Genomic DNA, 19841 nt, shown 5'->3' on the forward strand with positions numbered 1-19841 from the left:
CTTGTATACATATTTAGCTTACATACTAGAATGACTGTTAACTCGGGTGGGATATTTTCATCTCTGTTCATCTTCAGGCTTCACACATGCCTATATTCATCTACGTCATCAGAAAAATAATACTATTGTGAGGATACTACAACCATAATAGTCTAATATTTATGAAGAACAAGTCAAGGGTATCACACAAAGCAAAAAAGAAGGCACTGTACATATGCATTCATGTAAATCCAAATGAACTGCAGCACGACTGGTTCAGTAGTTCTTAAGTCAGTTCCCCTTACAGTTTCCATATCATTCTCTGACAGGTACACAGCCCTAATAGTGGAGCAGATGTAGGGAAATGTCTTTGAGAAGCTGAAGGGCTACAACACAGTAACACTGTGGCAATCATTCATAAACCTGTCACAAGTATCAGCAGGAGCACAATAAGGGCACTCTCTGGATGTACCCTTGTTGTGACCACTTAGAGGCGACACATAAAAAGTGGTATTGTTCTTTCCCTATTAAGCATTACTGACATTTCCATGAAAATCACATCACACCTGCATGTCAGAATTTAATGGGATAAGATGGGCAAGAAAAAAAAAAAAAAAAAAACAGTAAAACTTTGAAACTTTATAAATGCACAAATGTTTCTATATGGTAATGTCAGCCTTAGAAGAAGTAAGGGAGCCATTTTTACATGGTAATGAATTCTTGTTCTGATTCACAGCACAAATCTCCCTCCTTCAAAATCAGGTAAGTAAGTCATCTTCATCTCATTAACCTTTTTCTCAGGAAAAAGCCCACTGTGGTCTACAAGCAAGTAACTAAAAAAAAAAAAATTCCAAATTCAGTCTGATATTACATTTCATCCTCTGCTCTATAACCCAACACAGCACTTCAGTGCCTAATGCAAATTTGTTTATCTCATGATATTAAGGAAAATGGTACAGAACACATTGCTAGGTTTCAATACAAAAAACTGAATGTAGCCACAAGAAATAGTGGTGCGCTGGCTTCCCACTGTCAGGACAGAAAACAGACAAAAGCATACCGTCTGCAAGAAATCATGGTTAACCAGGATTATCAAATCCTCAGCTATAGATTGGGCTTGTATTTTCACACTGCAGTGCTGTAAACAAGTGTTCTAACATCAGTCTGACTTACTAACAGGAGGCTGTACTTGTCATCACCAGGAACATAACGGAATAATACACTATTTCACAGAGCAGTTTCAAAGACAAAGAGCCTGCTTTTTCATTCTTGTTGCTATATATCATTAGATTCTGTGATACAGTGGTCATATTTCCACAGCTCCCAAATTGGAGCAATAGAAATTTCTCAAAAACATGTCAAAACATTCTTTTTTCTTAATGCTTCTGCAAACAGTGCATCTGTTTGGCCATCTTTCAATCAGTCCTCCTATACCTACCTGTAAAAAGAGATTTAAGATATGGATCTGATCCTGTAAGTACTACTTACATGTATAATCCCTCAAACTACCCCAAACAAGAAAGTAATGAACTTCTAATAGAAAAAAAAAAAGTTTATATAATAAACACATTATATATTCAATTATATCTATGTAAATATTTGTATCAAATTAAATACACACTCTTATTGCCAAAATCAAGATTTGAATCCTTACAATTGACTTTGTTTCATCTTAGTAATCTGTATACTTTACCTATTAATTAACCTGATACTTAATCTCCGCTAAAGACAAAGGAACACACTGGAACATACGGTGTTTCTGTGTTTAGTTTCACAGGAGATATGAACTCAATATGGCTGGCCATTTTTCTGCCTGCCATTATTACCACTCCATGTTGTGACAGTATAGCTAGCTTTAACAGAGCTCTTACCATAGCATTTGTAGCCATCTGCCTTTTGTTGATTAAGGATTGAGTAATTGTACAGATGCAGTCAACACTTGCACACAGTGTTGTAAGGGACAAGCCCAAGCGACAGTTAATCACCAGACAACAAAGTCCCAAGAGATGATTAAACCACAGGAAGAAAATGGACATCCCTTCCCTTAATCTCAAGAATATCTCAGCCAGTCCTGGAAGAGAGCAAAACAATGAAAAACAGACAATCAGAGGAGGGGCATGGTGTCACTTCCTTCCATTTGGCTGGTGTCCTGTGTCCCAAACAATCCTGGAGCTAAAGCCAATTACAACTATCAATGGGGGCCAGGGTGGTCTGTACCTTACCTTTTCTTTGTTACTATAAACAGGGGTTAGGAGAGGCTGGCCTTCTCTTTGTTTTCTCCATTCTATGTTATGTGGAACATTCCTACCAGCAGGCCTGGTACTGAAATGTTGATCTCTTTTCTCTTGAAACTTTTAAGTAACAGAAGGTTTACTCAATTTTCCAATAAAACTTCACAGCCTTAGGTAGGTATGATTGGAAGGCTAATACCTATAGGATTGAATCTGTAGAATAGGTTGCAGTTAGGCTTGACTTAAAGGTCTTTTCCAATCATGCAATTCTATGATTCCACAATGACTGTTTGTAGAGATCTCCTATTAAACTTCATCTTTCTTCCTCTTGTGTACTGAATGTGAGTATCATTTCACCTTAACCTGACCAGGGTAATTTGCAAAATCTGGTCACAGCTCCCTCCCTTCACAGGCACGATGCGACAAATCTTACTAATGTAATTAGTATCTACTTATTCTGGACTTTATTTTTCAATAAAAATCTGAAAAATTATTTCTAAAGTTCTAGATACTACTTTCTTACAATTGTAAATTTATATAAAGAAATACAGAAAAGAAGAAAGCTTAGAGAAATAATCCTGTACAAAACCACTAGCAAGGAAGCATTTCTTAGGAGAGAAATATCATCCTGTTCTAGAACAGGGGAATAGAGTTGTATGCAATTGGCAAAAAGACTAAATGAATTCATATACAACATTTTCTATAGAATTGTCTCTCTACATACAGAAAAGTACTTAGATGGAAATGGCATTATTTCTTAAACTCGATTGTTCATTCATTCACTCATTTGCATAGTTAGAGGTCACATTAAGATCTTAGTTAAGCAACAATATTGCTCTCACTTCACTGTTGCTATCTTTTAACTGGCAAGCAGATAAGCAGAGTTTTTCACCTGCTATTAGTTTACTGCAGCCAATACTTTCTCATTCCTGCTGCAATGTTATGCTCAGGAGTTGCTCTCAGTTGCTATCAATTCTTTAAAAAAAAAAAAAAAAAAAAAAAAAAAAAAAAAAAAAAAAAACCACTAAAACATTTTCATACTTTCAAATTCCCCATACTTCCAAATAACATATTTCTAAAGTATATGGTTCACACACAGTAAAAAGAAATAAATTGTGCTGACATATATCCTGAATTCCAGAACATTACCATGAGATTTAATGCAGTGCCAATCTATTGTAAGAACATGTAGAAAAACATCATGAAACTTTTTAAAATATTTTTCCCTTATGTTTAGTTTTCATATTGTATTACTTTTAAGAATTCCTAGGGATCCACAGAGAAAATGCTAAATGACAAACCAGTTTCTGTGGAAAGATTCTTTCACCAGTATGCAAAAGGTAAGCTGCTATTGCTGATAAGAAACAGACCAGCCCATGACCCTCTTAATAAGTAAAGCCATATCCTTCTTCCTCTCATCCACAAATTTAAAATAGTTTTATCTTAAAGCTGGGAAGATGCTTTTTATGTTCTCTTCCCAACTGTATTTTGTCTCCTAGATTCCCAGAAGTACTCACATCCTTACCTGTTGTCCCTTAGGTATCACTGACTAGCTTCCTCCTCTTTATCACCACAGCTCCCAGACTCCAGTACCCTAGTATCATGGACAATTTACAAGGATGTAGGGAGGAAGTCATATGATATTCCAGCCCCACACTTAATTGCATCCTCTCCCTCACAGACCTTGTGCATCTGATGTGATGTGTATTATTTTGACAGCTGATCAGAACATTCTGTGGGATCCATAATTCCTGCTGCACTTCACCTCACCCATTAATAGGAAAAAATGAGTCTGGGTAAAGGTTGCAGTATGAGAAAGGCTACTATTTAGTAGGGATATTTATCCTCACTCTAGCAATGTTCAGTGTCAAAGGCCCAAATGTAAAGACTGACATATGCCTACTGATTTTGAAACTTACAGCTTTCCTTTCCTTTACACACATTTGCCTTTTGTCATAGGCTGAAACACTGGTCTTTGTAATAGACTTGTGGATGATAGGAGACAGTATCTATTGATTACATTGTAACCACAATATTTTTGTATTTTGTATGTGGATCAATAAAAATTAGCTCCAAAACAATTAACACAAAAAAACATAGATGCTTCTTATGGAAGTAGAAACACTACCTGCTCAGTCCTATGCCTTATATTGCAAGGCAGCATTTCTGCTTTCATTTGGTAGGCATTTGAATATCATCAGAATCAAGACCAAGTAGAATCACCCTGCTGGGAACATGGTTGAAGAAACACCACCTACTCAGCACCTTCCATCCTAAGAAATTCCAACTCTGTAATGCTATCAACAGAAACTAATTTGTAATGCCAAGTTTTTGACATTCATCACTGTTGGATAATTCTCTTTGGATATAGAGAAGATCAAGCATTTAACGATATATGGAAAATTTTCTGCTATACTTAGGGAAAGAATAATTTAGTAAAGAATAACCTAGTAAAACAGCAGCATAACTCCTGAAATGAAGATAAATGGACCAGCACCTGATTTGCAGCAGGTGTTCAATGGACTCTGAAATTTCGTGCTGCATTACAAATGCTGTTGTTTTGTTTCCATTTTGAAATGAAGTTTTCTGAACTTCTTATCAGCTCATCCCCTGTTACAAAAAAAGAACCAAATACTGTTCAAAGACACCGGTCTCTGTTCTTAATTTGAACTGTGAAATTCAAATTGTCTAGGTCCTGTAAAAAAGTGTCTCAGTCTAGAACTCCATTCGCAAAATCATTAAAAATCTGCAATTGTCATGGAATTAAAAACCCAGCTTGCAGCATCTGTGGAAGAAAAATCATCTCATTATAGTCAGTTATCAAAATTGACTTTATCTTATTTTAAATGACCTTAACATATCTCTCATCATTAAAGTTCAGAAAAGCAGGAGAAAAAAAAAAAAAAAAGCAAAAGATCCACAGTTCCTTTCTAACAACATCTCTTGAAATAATATTCTTATTTTAGCAGAAAACATTTTTGAGCTCTAATGAAATGACTTCTACTCCTGCATTACCAACATCATGAATATACAGCTCTTTTTGAGCTGATGCTGGAAGATATGAAACCAGGTTCTAATGTGCCACTTGCTACATTCCTGAAGGACGGTCAGAAGATTACGCCTTCCAGTATTTAAATAATAGTGATTAAAAAAAAAAAAACAACAACAACACCTGATGCTCTTCAGAACATATCTGAGGCCTGTCTATCTCAAAATGACAATACAGCTGTTCGGGTATTCTGAGTAGCTTCTTTTACTGCAATCCCTGTTACAGGCTTCTGTTCCATCCTGTTACAATCTCAGTGGTTTCCACAGAAGCAGCCAAAGGATGGAATTGGCTTGGGGACACTGAGGCGTGTTTCTCAGCCAGTACTGCAGTGAACAGTCACTTGTTACTGCTATGTCATGTTTCTTTGGAATGTTAGAATACATTAAGTGTAGAATTAGTGTAGGAAAGTTTTACGTGAGTTCAGCTTACTAGAAAATTGTCTACAAGTTTCTTTTAGAGATACAAATTCAGAAAAATAACTAGCCAGAACACTGCATCAATTGTAACCCAAGGCAGCAAATAAACCCTTTATTTCACTGGCTAGGTAACACTTTAAGTGACAGCAAATTCATGCTAAAATTGCGTGCGCCATCTACTTGACTTCCATTAACTATTGCAATAATCATTGTAACAGAAAGCCTTGTTGATAGAAAGTGGCAAAACAAAGCACGCACATAGCATGTGTTTGCAGGTTTAAAGCCTAAATTCCTGATGCTGCAAGATTGATGTTGTTCTACTCCAACACCTCTTCTCTCTAAACAGATCTAAGTTATTTAATCCAGATTTTTACAATAAAATGCAAATCACACAACAGACTACTCCAAAGCTTAATTTGCACAACACAGCTTGACGCATGTGTTCTGAAAAAAATAGAGAAAAACACAAAGGAATCTTATAAAGGAAGCTAATTATAAAAACACTTAAACCAAGCTTTACCTGCAGAAAATAAATATGAATTACCTTTTCTCAAACTAAAGATAAAAAAAAAATCTGCTGCAGTCAAGCAATAATTCTGTTTTACTGTGTATCATCATGCAGATGGATTCTGCAGAGATCCCCTTAAAGAACAGAAAAGTACTGAGGTTTTTATTTTTTTGAGTTTTAAAAATCTAAAATTCAAGCCCAATTACAAACATATGAAACAGTGCAGATAAAATTCTTACTTCACTAATGGCCATTTTCATACTATTCTCTTAGGTATTCTAGAGACAAGATTCTGGATAATATATACTATCATTCAGAAATGGTAACTGTTCACTGCAAACATATCTAGCTGAAAAAAAATACCAGTGAAAACATGCCAGAAAAGGGCTAAAGAGATATGCAGAATTAAGACCTCTAATAAGAAGTCAACAAGATAGGAAAATTTTAACACGTTCCTTTTGTTATAAGAAGCTCAGTATCTGCAGCAGAATAATATCTGCTCACAAGTCAAGCAAACCACAGAGGTGATGAGGTACATTCTCAAAATCTACTGATTAGCAATTTCAAAATTTGAAGGTAATGCTACGTGCCAACTTTACTCTACATTTTTCTTTTTTTTTTTTTTTTTGGCATCATTAGGAAAAACTGCTCATAGCTATGCAACTTCAGAGGCAGTTTTCTGAACTTTCGTTTAAATGATGGTTTATGATCTCGGCCAAATCAAAGGATGCAGTTTACTGTGGGAGAAGTCAGCCTCTGCTAAAAATGGTAACAGCTTGTGTCTTAGTGCAGATACTGACTTGAAAAAGAACAAACTTCACAGACAACTTTGTAATCTGAGTGCAAGCTCTGACTGTTGCTGTCCATCTCATTGTTTTCAGCCTTATCAGAACTCAGTCTGTAAGGCCTAACACATCTGCATTTCTGTATATTGACGCAGGAGGTGGATTCTGGTAGTGATGGGAATAGGTGAGGATAGAGGAAGGAGGATTAATGACAGCAGGGAAACAGAGCTTTTTAAAAAAATCAAATAATTTTTTATATAAATATATAAAATCAGCCTCAACTTTAGCTAAGTTTAAAAGCAAAAAAAATAGTTCAAGGTAACAATCTCTTAAAAATCTGACTATTGTCCTAGTAGTGCTAGGCTATCCTTCTACACACAATTTATTAAACGTTTAATTAAAAGAATTGTAAGGAAGATTTTTACTTTACAAATTAATTCCAATTTTTTTTTTTTTTAAAGGCTAACAGAAAAATTTAACACACAAAGTCTAACACACTGCTAAACAAAACAAGCCAAGGACTCTGCTTGTCTTACCAAGCAGCACAGCATGGTTCAGTATACGTCTACATGGCTGCACTGACTTCTGCTCAAAATATTCCCTTGTAGTCACATCCCAGCTTCCCACTAAATGCAATCCTGTCCTGTTCTCACAACTGTGCCACACCAATAACAGGGAGAAGGCTCATCAGCAAGAACCAAATTGATGGTGACAGAGCACTGTAACAGTCTACCTAAAAGGTTGAGAAGACTCTCTTTCTTGGATGTGTTCAAGATCCATCTGGACACCTACCAGTGTGACCTACTGTACAGACCTGCTTTAGCAGGTGGATTGGACTCTATGTGCTCTAGGAGTCCCTTCTAACTCCAACAATCCTGTGATTCTGAATATTTCAATTTAAATTAGAAGAGAAAAAAAAAAAAAAAAAAAAAAAAAATCAAACCACTGGTGGACTTCAACCCCCATGAAGCGCAGTCATTTTTAAATACTAAGCAGAACTGACAGCAGTAATTTTTAGCATGTCTGAACAAGGTCAAAACACTACTAACTTTACAATTCTGTAGGTAATAGATGAGATGTTGAAGCAGCTTTTTATTCTTTTGGTACTATCCTCATTATGGCTTTAGCTGACACAGGGGATCAATATTTCTGAACATTACAGTATTCCTGAACAGGCAGAAGGACATATTGTTTATTTGGCTGCATAGTGATTTCTGACATGGGAACCTATCAATTATATTATGGTATGAAATCTAGTGCCAACTAAAAGGACTCCTAATGGCTCATATAGTATGGTTGCTCAAGAACTGATTGAGAGCAATAAAAAGTATTAAACCTAGCAAATAATAATTTAACCTCAGGCTGCCTACTATAACAATATGGTTTTCTTTTTTTTTTTTTCCTTTTTTTTTTTTTTTTTTTTTTTTTTTAAACCTTGCACCTCTACTTGCCATTAGCTTTAAATATTCATTTTTATGAGGTGGTATAGGATTCCCCAGAATCTACTCGATTCCAGTTGCCAACAGTTAAAGCCTTTGGCAGAAATTATCCATTTAAGCAAATACAGCAGCTAGGCAGGAGATGGAATTACATTACTTTCCTACAGCTAGTTATGTTCTTGCCCACTGTGTCCATTATTGTCCAGAAGCTTTTATAAGCACCATTACCCTAGACCTTTTAGAAACCGTCTACATTGCAAGGTTAAATCTCTCAGCTGCATTAAATCTCATTTTGAACAACCCCATTGTTATTACATATGCATCACTATTACAGATACTCATTTATGCATCTATAGTTAAAGCTGAATTGTGACTCCATAATATCAGCTGCAGAAATTTGATTTGCATCCAAATGTCTCTATATCTCCATTTAAGTTTGTTTTTAGTTGGTTGCTGTTCTTTTTTCCTTTTTGTTAAATCATTTCAACAACTATAGTAGAAGAACCTAAAGAAGCCAATGGATGCAACAATAATTTCATATATAAGAAGTGAAAGAATAATGAAACTCTTTTCCAAACCTAGATGGTTCTAAGATAATCAAATTCCAACCATCAATCTCATCTGCCATCAATAAACCACATTTCTTAGTGCCACATCCAAATCTCTTCTGAATACTTCCAGTGTTGGGGCACTTACCTTGGAAACCCATTCCAATACTTGATCATCCTCTCCATGAAGAAATTTTTCCTAATGTCTGATCCAAATCACATCTACTCACTCCCTTTCCCCCCCTCCTCAACTTGAGTACATTTCCTCCTGTCCTATCACTTATTATCTGAAAAAAGAGATCCATCTTTAAAGCAACCTCCTTTTGGTTAATTGTAGAGAGTGACGCAATCTCCCCACATCCTCTTCTCCAGGCTAAATAGCTCCAGTTCTCTCAACTGCTCCTCTAAACTCATTAGATATGAATAACATCATAGCATTCTCTATTTTGCAAGGGGAAGAAAGGTCTCATGTATATCTTGCCAGCTAGACAATTCTGCTACTAATAAATTTACTATAGTGTTAATCCTTGAGAGGTTGGCAACACTGAACTGCTGTTCAGGAAAATCTCTTGGGAGCAACAAATATTCTGTAGGTCAGCAAAGGCAAATATCCTTTAAAGACTAAATAAAAAGTAAAGTGTAGCTGGATCTCTTGCTGGTGCAAGGCAGAGTTCCATCCACGTTAGAACTTCCCCTGAAAAGTTGGAAACAGATTTTCTGAAAGAAATAGCCTTTATGGATAGTCACGGTAAACATCAGTGCAACCCAGGAAATGCAAAAAGCATGCAGACAGACAGCACGTTAAAAAAAATATCAACATTTATCAGGTATAATTCCAACAGAGTTAAGTAGATGAAGTCAGAAAACTGAAATTCAAAGAAAGCTTATGGGTTCAATGGTCAGTTTATGAGAAGGAGATTCGAATAATTCCTTCTAGTGAATCAATACAGTTAGCTTGACTTCAGCAACAATATGAAGTTTAAATGCAGAGATTAAAATACATTTGCACACAGTTCAACAATTTTTTCTAGTTTTCAGTTGAGTAATGCGTATGGATGAAGAAAGAGAGTACGTTTCTACTGCTTTAAAAAGAAGCCCTTCTAAGAAAATCTTTCATTTAAATTTTCAAGATTCACCTTAATATAGATTTTGGTCCAAATGTGAAAACTTGAAAAGCATCTTCTTCATTTAAAAAGCTAGCTGAAAATAGGCATTCAAAACAAACAAAACACCAACCTAATGAGTTTTTCTACTGTTTTGCAGACTTCTTGGTTTTTCTTTATCTTAAATTTTCATCTATTCCATTAGATTATAGAGACTTGAAGCAACTCCTGGAAAACACCTAGGTCACCTCCCTACCCTGAAGCAGGATCAATTATCCCCAATGAGAGGATTTTGCCTTGGATATATATACACATAAGTTGCTCAGAAACCAAATTCCATGCTAGCTCTTGTGTATACCACTGCTTTGCCACACCTTTAACTTTTTTTTTTTATTATTATTATTATTATTCCAAAATGCCAGGTATCATCCAAGCTAGCCCTCTGATGTTCTGCCCCCATCCCGGACCAAGATCTCTTCAACTCTTTGAATCAGGCTCCTAGTTGTGTATCACAGTTTTTAATCTTGCAACTCTGAGAGTTTGGTATGCTTTGTTCTTTTTCTGTAGAGTCTGTGACCAGCAACAACTGTCTTTAAAAGTAAAGCATATTTCATTTTGAAAATACAACAACAAAATATAAAAGGAAAAAAAAAGATTTAGAAGTTTAGAAAATGATCTTACTACTTCTAACATCTCATTAGCAGTATCAGAAGATCCTTATATTAACATTAAAATCAGTTACACTCCTTAGGGCAGCATGCAGCTAGGCTGGTGGCAAGCAGAAAGAAAGCAAGAATTAAACAATGGGAATGCAGTCTCTAATACTATCAACAGCTTTATTTCTCTATGTCTTCAAACTATTTTTCATTTTCGTAAATTTTCCAATGAATTTAAATCAGTATTTAGATCAATATTATTCGGAAACTAGAACTTACATACATAGTCTCATAGTAATTTCTTGATCACAAGAGAACAGTCTCACCTCCACAACACCAAGAAACACCAGAAACAAAGGTTTACAAATCTCAAATCTGAAACTTTTAATTCAATTTTCTACTTCCCAGTCTCAAAGGTTGTATATAATACATGCAGTGCTGAGTGGTAGCCTAAGTGGTAGACTGCCAGTATGCGACTCTAACCATCATCAGAAAAGGAAAGTTACTAAATGAATTCCTGATTCAATTTCTGTATGAATTTCCCATCCTGGGTATTCCTTTAGCAAAGAAAACGTGAACTCTGTATATCACCAACTCAACTCAGCCCAAAAACGATAAATCACAACTACACAAGCTCAAAATTTAACTCCACAATCTAACCTGTTCTTTCTAGACTCTCTTTTCCTCTTCTCTCTCCATCCTTCCCTACCAGCACACTCAAAAGCATATGATTTCCCAAGGATGATGGCTCTGTTCCACATCAAACACAATATTGCTTCTGCTAGTAGTTATCACACAGAGAGAATCTGGCCTGCTCAGCCTTCCAGTATTGTCAACAAGATTTAACAGACTATGTACAAACTCTATTCCTCCTACCTCTGCCAAGACTATTAAAAAAATAATTGTACTTTACTTCCCTGTCAAAAAGAAATTGGTAGATGTTTGCAATGTTAGGCTTTTTTCCTGTCTGCCTTCCTTAATAAGAGGTCCCAAGCGTTTCTTTCTGAAGCTCCATTGGGGTAAAAACAGTATTAACACCACACACAATAAATTACAGTGAAATAAATGACCACTACTGGCATGTTTTCCAGTCTTTTCCACAGTTCAATTCTGCAGCTTCTTTATTTATTTATTTATTTATTTTTTTATACTTTCTATTAACTTCACCCTGTCCAGGGAAGGAAGTTGAACTTCTGAGATTCACCCCAGCTGCTCATTTCCATGATTCTACAAAGGCATATTTTCCTCTTGGAAGCTGGTCCAAAAGCATTTTAAAAAGTAAATAGCATATTATAATTTGACAAGTTTTATTACAGCGTATCATTTTACATAATATAGTGGTCTTGTCTAACATCATGCTTACTCAAAATAGCGTTGTTACTGATAGTTCCCTGCCATATTATTTAAGCCTAAATACTTAAAGCAATTTCATATCAGTATGAAAACAATGCAGTGACTTTCATGAATATGCATGAGCCCTTTCTCACTCCTTCTTGGACTCACACAGAATCTCACAGAACAATTTTTAGATAAGCATTGATTTCAACAGATCTCACTGTTAGCATTACTCTAATCCAAAACCCTCATTAGTGTTAGGAACAGTCAAAATGCACTAGATGAGGAAGGGTAAGCGCTGCATAAGAGAAGATACAAAACCTCAGACCATGTAACATGAGATCATCCTGCATTTACATGAATGATTTATCAGAAAACATTCATGCCCCGTTCCAAGTTGTATTATTATTTATACACCTATTCTGGCCCTTTCCAGTCTACTAATAAGAAAGGCATTAAAAATTATTTACAACACAAAAACATCCTAAAAAGAAAAAAAATCAGTCCAGTAACTTTCTCAAGGCACAAACAAATGATAAACAATGGCATAATGGTCAGAGTCCCTTACAGAAATTAAGACAAAACCTATTTACCTATGGGATGTAATGACCCAGTCTCAGATGTCTAGCCTTCCCTCTTTTCAAAACTGGAATAGAGAAAACTGAGCAATGATACGCTGCAAAGGTTTCGCTGAACCATCACTTCCCCAATGGGCAACAGGACCATTTGTAAAATCAGACTTCCAGTACCTGGGTTAGTTACACTCTCTGCTGTAAACTATGCAAGATAGAAGTAAAACAATGCAATGAAGTTCATAATCTTAAACTATTTGTCCACCTTTTTTTTTTTCTTTTTTTTTTTTTTTTTCTTTTTAATACCTTGCCCCTGGCTCTAGTTCAACAGGATTGAAAAGATCTTCAAACACTAATAGGAAACAACTGTGAAAAAAATTTCTTTTGAACACCAGTACCATGCACAGTCAAAGTCCACCCCAGATCATTACACGTACGAGGTCATATTTAATCAGATATTCAAAACACTAGTCACTATCTGCAGCACACAGATGATGCATCAAGATACTTCAGCAGCATGCAGAGGAGAAATAAACAAATAAATAAATCAGGAGAAAGCCATAAGCTACTGCACTGCTGTGGATGCCTGCTGGGCTAGTTTTTCAGCATGGGTTCCATTTTATTTTTCTACTGGGATTAGCTAGATTCTTTTCTCCAGACAGAAGCAGTTTTAATATCACATTAAAATGAACAGACCTTTCTCAAACACACACTTTTCCATCCTTTACTCATCTCTTGCTGCTAAAACTATGTTTGTCTACCAGCTGAGATGCAGAGAATATTTGGAAACTAGTTATAAAATAAATCTTGGCTGTATATAGTGTAATAGAGATGAGACAGGATGAAACAGCCTAATAAGTGTTACATACTGCTAGAAATTAGGTCATCTCTGGAGAAGGACATCTGTACTGCAGTACTTCAGTTAATTTCCTCTACATTGCATGCAATGTTTGAAGACTTTTTACTACTTTTATGATATGTAATGAGTTGCATTTTGCATACTTTAAGAGACGCTACAAAAGCTAAATAAAGTCTTCCTACATTCAGAAAAACTGTAAACTTTAATTAAGACATCTACCTTTAGAAAGTATAGAAACTGGACAGTATCTGTTTTCTTTCCCAACTTGAAGCTTCTGTTCCCTCAAAACGGCACTGACAGGCTCACAAAGACCTGTCTGGAAGGAGAAGTATATTACTTCTGCCCTTGAGTATGATGAAGCATAACAGCTTTTTATATCAGGATGAGGCACGCAGTGTTTTTGATGAAAAGAGGCAGAGAATGAGACTGAGCATAGAATAAGCCCTCAGCATAGTAAAGAGATCAAGATCTTTTCAAGAGGTACAGGAAAGGAACATACAACCAGGACTTTCTGGTGGACTATGCACAAGCAGAACTTATGGACCTGCTGCAGAAAAAAAAAAAAAAAAAAAAAAAATCTTTTAAATGAAATGAGCTAACTATTTATGTTTTCCTCTTAATAAAAACTTTTCTGAAAGTTATTTTTAGAATCACACAGTTTAGGCTGGAAAGACTACAGGAGGTCCTTCATTTATTTTCATGCTCAGAACAGGCTCAACACTGAATTCAGACCAGACTGTTCAAGGCTTTCTCCTTCGGGTATTTTTTGAGAAACTCAATGTAAGGAAAAATATACTCAAAGATCAATGGCTAAGTGTGTGTTTTCAGTCAGATAAAAAACAAAACCAAACCAAACCAACAACATGAGAATAATATTCAGGAAAAATGCAGTGAAACTCCTTTTCCTGTAAAGGTAATAAACGCACTTAATCAGTTAATATTCCATGTTTTGGAATAGAAATTTTTTCTCATCTCTGCACCATACAGGCTTTTATATATGTGTATATACATATATATGCACACATACATACACAGAGATCATCTATTACCTATCTATATGTATATACATGCACACACACTGATCATCTATTCCCTAAATACACGTATACATAAATATTTACATGAAAGCCTGTATGCCTTGATGGTGCATATATGTACATACACACACATACCACTTATTACCTATCATATCAAGCTGTACACAGTTTAAGTCTTCCTTGTTCTACCTGAGAACTCTCCATTTTATTATGACTCTTACCAAATCATTGAGAAGAACAAGCAAGGTTTCACCTACTATTTCAGTACAGTTTTACAGATGCATCAATATACTTTACAACTGTTATTGTTCGTTTGTTTGTTTTTTTCTTCTCCCCAGAGCCTCTGGTTGGAACACACTTACAGCTTTGCCCAGAACAGTCAGATTTATTCTTTTGGCAATAAGAGCGTGCTTCTGGAAAAAAAATACAGGAAACTAGTCAAAGGGCTTTCAAATTAAAGGTAATTTAAAGACTTCTCTGATTTAAAATTATTTGCAAGATGATCTTTTTGATCTGTAGTTAGAAATCAAGTGTTATGAAATCAAATACTAACCAAATGGTTGAATGAATCTTGAAAATATTTTAAGATGAAGAGCATTACAATCCTTGATACACAACACCAGTAAACACTGTGTTAAGAAAGGAAAAGAATCACTCTAAAGTTTTCCAGAGAGATGTACTTGTTAATACAATCATGTTCATTGATGTTCACCTGACCCATTAAGAAATAACTGCTATCAGATTTTGTTTGCTTTTACTCATTATGTGGTGTAAAAAAACAAAACAAACAAACAAAAAAAAACCACACAAAAGGAAGATCAAATGAAATACAAAGGTGCAGTCTTTACTCCTATTCTTCTGTCAACACAGTGACAGCTAGACAGGTGCAAAAAATTACTTGAAAACTATCACTTCTGTATGTCCTGGACTCACAGCAGGAGTATTTGTTTAGTTGATTACCTTTCAAAATGACTTCAGACAACTGGCCTGTCATGTTTTTTTGCATTAGAAAGACAAGTAACAGAACTGCCAAACAAGCTAGAATACACAGTCTTTGTGAGACCAGGTACAAGGCTTTAGATTTTCTTCATTTTTGAGCAGGGTTCCTGAAGCAAATCAAGAAAAATAGACTCTTGAGTTACTCAGATATATTTTGATTAGCTAACGAACCACCATAAGCACTCAAAACTACAGAGAAATTTTGTTGTCTAATTTTCTTGTGTAGTATTTCACTGAACAAATGCCACTTCTCTCAGAGTATTCATGAAGTAAGATGAAACGCATGGTGAGTATGGCAAACCTTATTTTTTGGTGACCAAAATAAACTAGAATTTTCCTGGGTGTAAGAACATCCTGACTATTTCTGAAGTGATTAGCCAGGTTTTATGGATTTGCTAATTGTTTCCATGAGGTCTTCACTTCTGGATTCCACAACCTTCTGTTCTTGTTTATTGCCAGAAATTTCATTCTGTTGATCTCCATGTTCGCTCTTTTTTTTTTCCTGTTGCACATCTTAAAGATTGAAGAAGCAGAGCAGCTGGGATATTAATGAAGCGCTAAGCAGGACAGCAGGAAGGTAAATGAAGGAGTAGCAGCCAGCAAACAAACAAAAATTGATGAAAATCTTGGTGAATCACTTCGTTTTCTACTTAGCACTCAGCCACATAGAGGTAAACTGACAAACTACTTACTCATTAAAAAAAAAGGCCAACATAATTTATGTAGTGGATGTAGGAGCTTAAAAGAGAACAAGTTCTTTACATTTCTGACAAATCCACTTGTCCAGACCAAGAGTATCAATAAATTCTATGTGTTAGAATTTACTTGTGGGATGATTGGGAACCAGAAAAAAAGTAATAAAAAATATTCCTCACCTGCATCCTTACTTGACAAAGTCTCTACCATTAAATATGTAGACTCTGCTGTTTCTCTTTTCCCAAGATATGAGATAAATATAATTTCAAGGAATAAAAATCTTGCCAAATGGCAGAGATAAATATATTGCAACAAATATGTCCAATTCTAGTGCCATTAAACATTCATTACATTTACATTTCTAGTAACTTTTAACAGAAACAAAGTAGATTTCAGTAAAATCTTCTTTTCTCTCATTTAACTGATTTTGGCTCTTTTAATATTGTCAGAATTTTTGAAAAATTAGAGGTAGGTTTATTCTATTTTTAGCATTTCCTTCGGACTTTACACAATATGGTTTTAAAAATAAACAAGGTTACTACTAAAACTTGAAGTTTCTATATAGAAATGCTACAGTATTCTTTTTACACAGCATAACAAACCTTAGACTCTTCAGGCTTTGCAACAGCAGTGGTTAACAACTCACTAATGGATATCATTCTTTCCCTTCTTCTTTCAAAGAGAAAAATAAATCTGAAGCTTTCCAGGTGCTGCTATTGTTAGTTTTTGGTTTACTTTTAAGCGTGACGTGCAAAGCTCAACTAACACACCACAGTTCAACACAAAATTATACAGAATGTGAAGATGGTTTTAGTTTAAGAAATATTCTACTCACACATTCATTTTCTCATAGACAAATACTCACAAGATCCAAGATATGCTTATCCAAATAGTCCATGTAGGAAAACTTACAGCAACATACAGGCCAAGGAACAACAACTACTGAACTCTTACTGCATCTTCTGAGTATTTCAAAGGCTGAAAACCTGGTGGGTGTTGGATATAACTGCTGTACAGTTTATGTCTTGACAATGACTGTGAACTTTTGTCTCTTAGTCTTGTGCAACCTCTGTTCATCAATGCTGACGTATTCATCGTGTTTACTAGCTCTTTATGTTAGGCTGCCTTACACCTAGATTGAACATTACTGCTAAAGTGCATGCTGGTTATCTGTGATTTCACTAAAAAAAACTCATAAATGCCATCAGTTTATGTCACTTTTCTTATCACTTCTTTCAATATTTCTTCTGATGCTCTTACACCCAAACCTTTCATATTTCTTTTTCACCAACAGTAGCATTTCTATTGCATGCTTCAACAGTTCTTTCAATTGAACCTTGGTCTAATCACATCATGTAACTTATGCTTCCATCATATGATTCTACTCAGAATCAACGTCATTCTATCAGATTGGAGACACAAAGGAAGTAATTGTTTACCATATCATAAGTGCCTATCATACCAAGAGCAAATAAGATATCCTAAGACTTTCTCAGAATGCTTCTAAACCTGTCGTTTTTAATAAAAAATAACCTCTTTCAAGATCATAACTTTCTATATGCAAAAAAAAAAAAAAAAAAAAAAGATTATGGCAAATGTAATCACCTGACCGATTATCCAAATACCTTGATTATTGTAGGTAAGTCCTTTCACCTTTAAATCACAAGGAAATCACACTCATGTCCCTAAGGTTATCAGAGAATCAAAATGTTTTACAGAGTTCCCAGTTTTATTTGTATTTTACGTGGATTACAATCTTTTGATCTTAAAAAAAAATTACCGAACACCAGCACTAAACGTTCCCCAGTGGCTCACAGTGATGCTATGATAGTGGATTTCATACATGGTAGCACTGAGATTAGCTGCATTGTCAACATCCAAGTGTTATCACTCTCCTTTTTTTCTTTTTCTTTTTTTTTCTTTTTTTTTTTTTTTTAACAGAAGACTGAAAACTGCCAGTTTTTGCAGTTTTGCAGGTACCGCTAAAATTCTAAGGCACCAGCACATCCCTGAGAAACTAGTTTCAGTGGAGCAAAAACAAAGGAAAATGTTTGAAGTTTTCTATCCCAAACACCCCCAAACCTATTAAATTAAAAATAAAACTGTTCCTTGTTTGCATCAGTGAGAGCTCATTTCGTGCATAAATATTCAAAGATTACACATTAGCCTACTGAGTTAATATGAATAGCCTGAGTCAAACAGTAATGCTGAGTATGTCTAATATGCTTTTATAGGGATTAAATAACTGAAGTATATTATACTAAATTCAAATATTTTTCACATACATTTTCAAAATACAGAATCATAGAATGGCTTGGGTTGGAACAAACCCCAAGAATCATCAGGTTCCAACTCCCCTGTTACAGGCACAGCCACCAACCTCCAGATCTTGGACAAAACCACGTCACCCAGAGCCCCATCCAATCTGGTCTTGAACACCTCCAGGGATGGAGCCAGACTGTGCAGCCTGTTTCAGCACCTCACCTCTCCCTCTGTAAAGAACTTTCCCCTGACATCCAAAATAACCTTCCCTCCTTGAGCTTAAAACCATTCTCACCTTGTCCTATCACTGTCTACCCTTGTAAAAAGTTGATTCCCTTCCTGTTTATAATCCTCTTTTAAATTCCGAAAGGCTGCAATGAGGTCACCCCATAGCCTTCAGACTTCTCTTCTCCAAACTGAACAAGCCCAGCTCCCTCAGCCTGTCATCTTAGGGAAGGTGCTCCAGCCCTCTTTGATGGCTTCCTCTGGACTCTCTCCAACAGCTCTGCGTCTTTCCTGTATTGGAAGTCACAGTCATGGACACAACAAAAGCTGCAAAACAAAGCAACTTCAGAGTTGGTTTCTGAATAGCTTATTAATTAAAAAGAGAAAATCATCTAGAAACACTACATAACCCTATAGCCAACATAGCAATCCTTAATTTTGATTCTACTAAGACTTCCTTATTGACAATATGTGATGGGATAAGAAAGCATTCCCAGCAAGTGTGTGAATGACATTAAATTGAGGGCAACAGTCAACATGCTGAAAAAAGAAGTTTACTTTTTAGAGACCCTGAATATCCTAGCACATTATTAAAAAAAAAAAAAAAAAAAAGCTACATATTTTCTGTATAAGTGCTGCATATTCTGCATATTTTCAAATATGCTACTGAAACTTCACAAAGTTCAAGAAAGACAAATGCAAGGTCTTCCATATGGAAGAAACAGAATGAAGATGCCTGGCTGGGCATTAGCTTTGGCAGAAAAGGACCTATGTGTAATTACCAGTCTTCACTGTGGCTTTGCAGCTAGAAAGGCTAACCACATACTGAACTGCCCTAGCAAGAATGCTGCCAGCAGGGCAAAAGAGTTCCTCAGTTCACCAATTGTAGGACAGTATCCGAGTCTACTTTCAGGCTTTCTAGCCAAGAAAGACACTGGCATCCTGTAGCAGGTCCAGCAAAATACCATGAATGTGATTAGGAAGCTGGGGCATGCTGTTTGTGAGAAAGGTCTGAGAGAGCTATGATTGTTCAGCCTGATAGAAAAATTGCTACAGATACAAGGGTGAGGTGTCCATATGCATCTATTTTCTCTCTTTAAACAGACTCTAACACATGGGTATCCAAAATTTTTTTAGCTTGT

The 19841-nt window shown here is 35.6% G+C and overlaps 1 long non-coding RNA gene across 3 annotated transcripts in view; it reads right to left on the bottom strand.

Annotated features, from left to right (window-relative positions):
* Positions 1 to 19841, bottom strand: part of LOC125690677 (uncharacterized) — a 98670-nt gene that overhangs the window by 5876 nt on the left and 72953 nt on the right. Inside the window, exons 6-7 of one of the 3 annotated variants that reach the window (XR_007375730.1) lie at positions 1851 to 2050; positions 663 to 1417 (exon numbers count right to left, since the gene is read on the bottom strand). This is a non-coding gene — a long non-coding RNA (uncharacterized LOC125690677). Of the gene's footprint in view, positions 1 to 662; positions 1418 to 1850; positions 2051 to 12939; positions 14931 to 19841 lie in introns of those variants that run through there. The other 2 variants (XR_007375731.1, XR_007375732.1) reach the window with 2 other exon arrangements.

This window comes from Lagopus muta, chromosome 3 (assembly GCF_023343835.1).
Source record: "Lagopus muta isolate bLagMut1 chromosome 3, bLagMut1 primary, whole genome shotgun sequence".
Taxonomy (NCBI): domain Eukaryota; kingdom Metazoa; phylum Chordata; class Aves; order Galliformes; family Phasianidae; genus Lagopus; species Lagopus muta.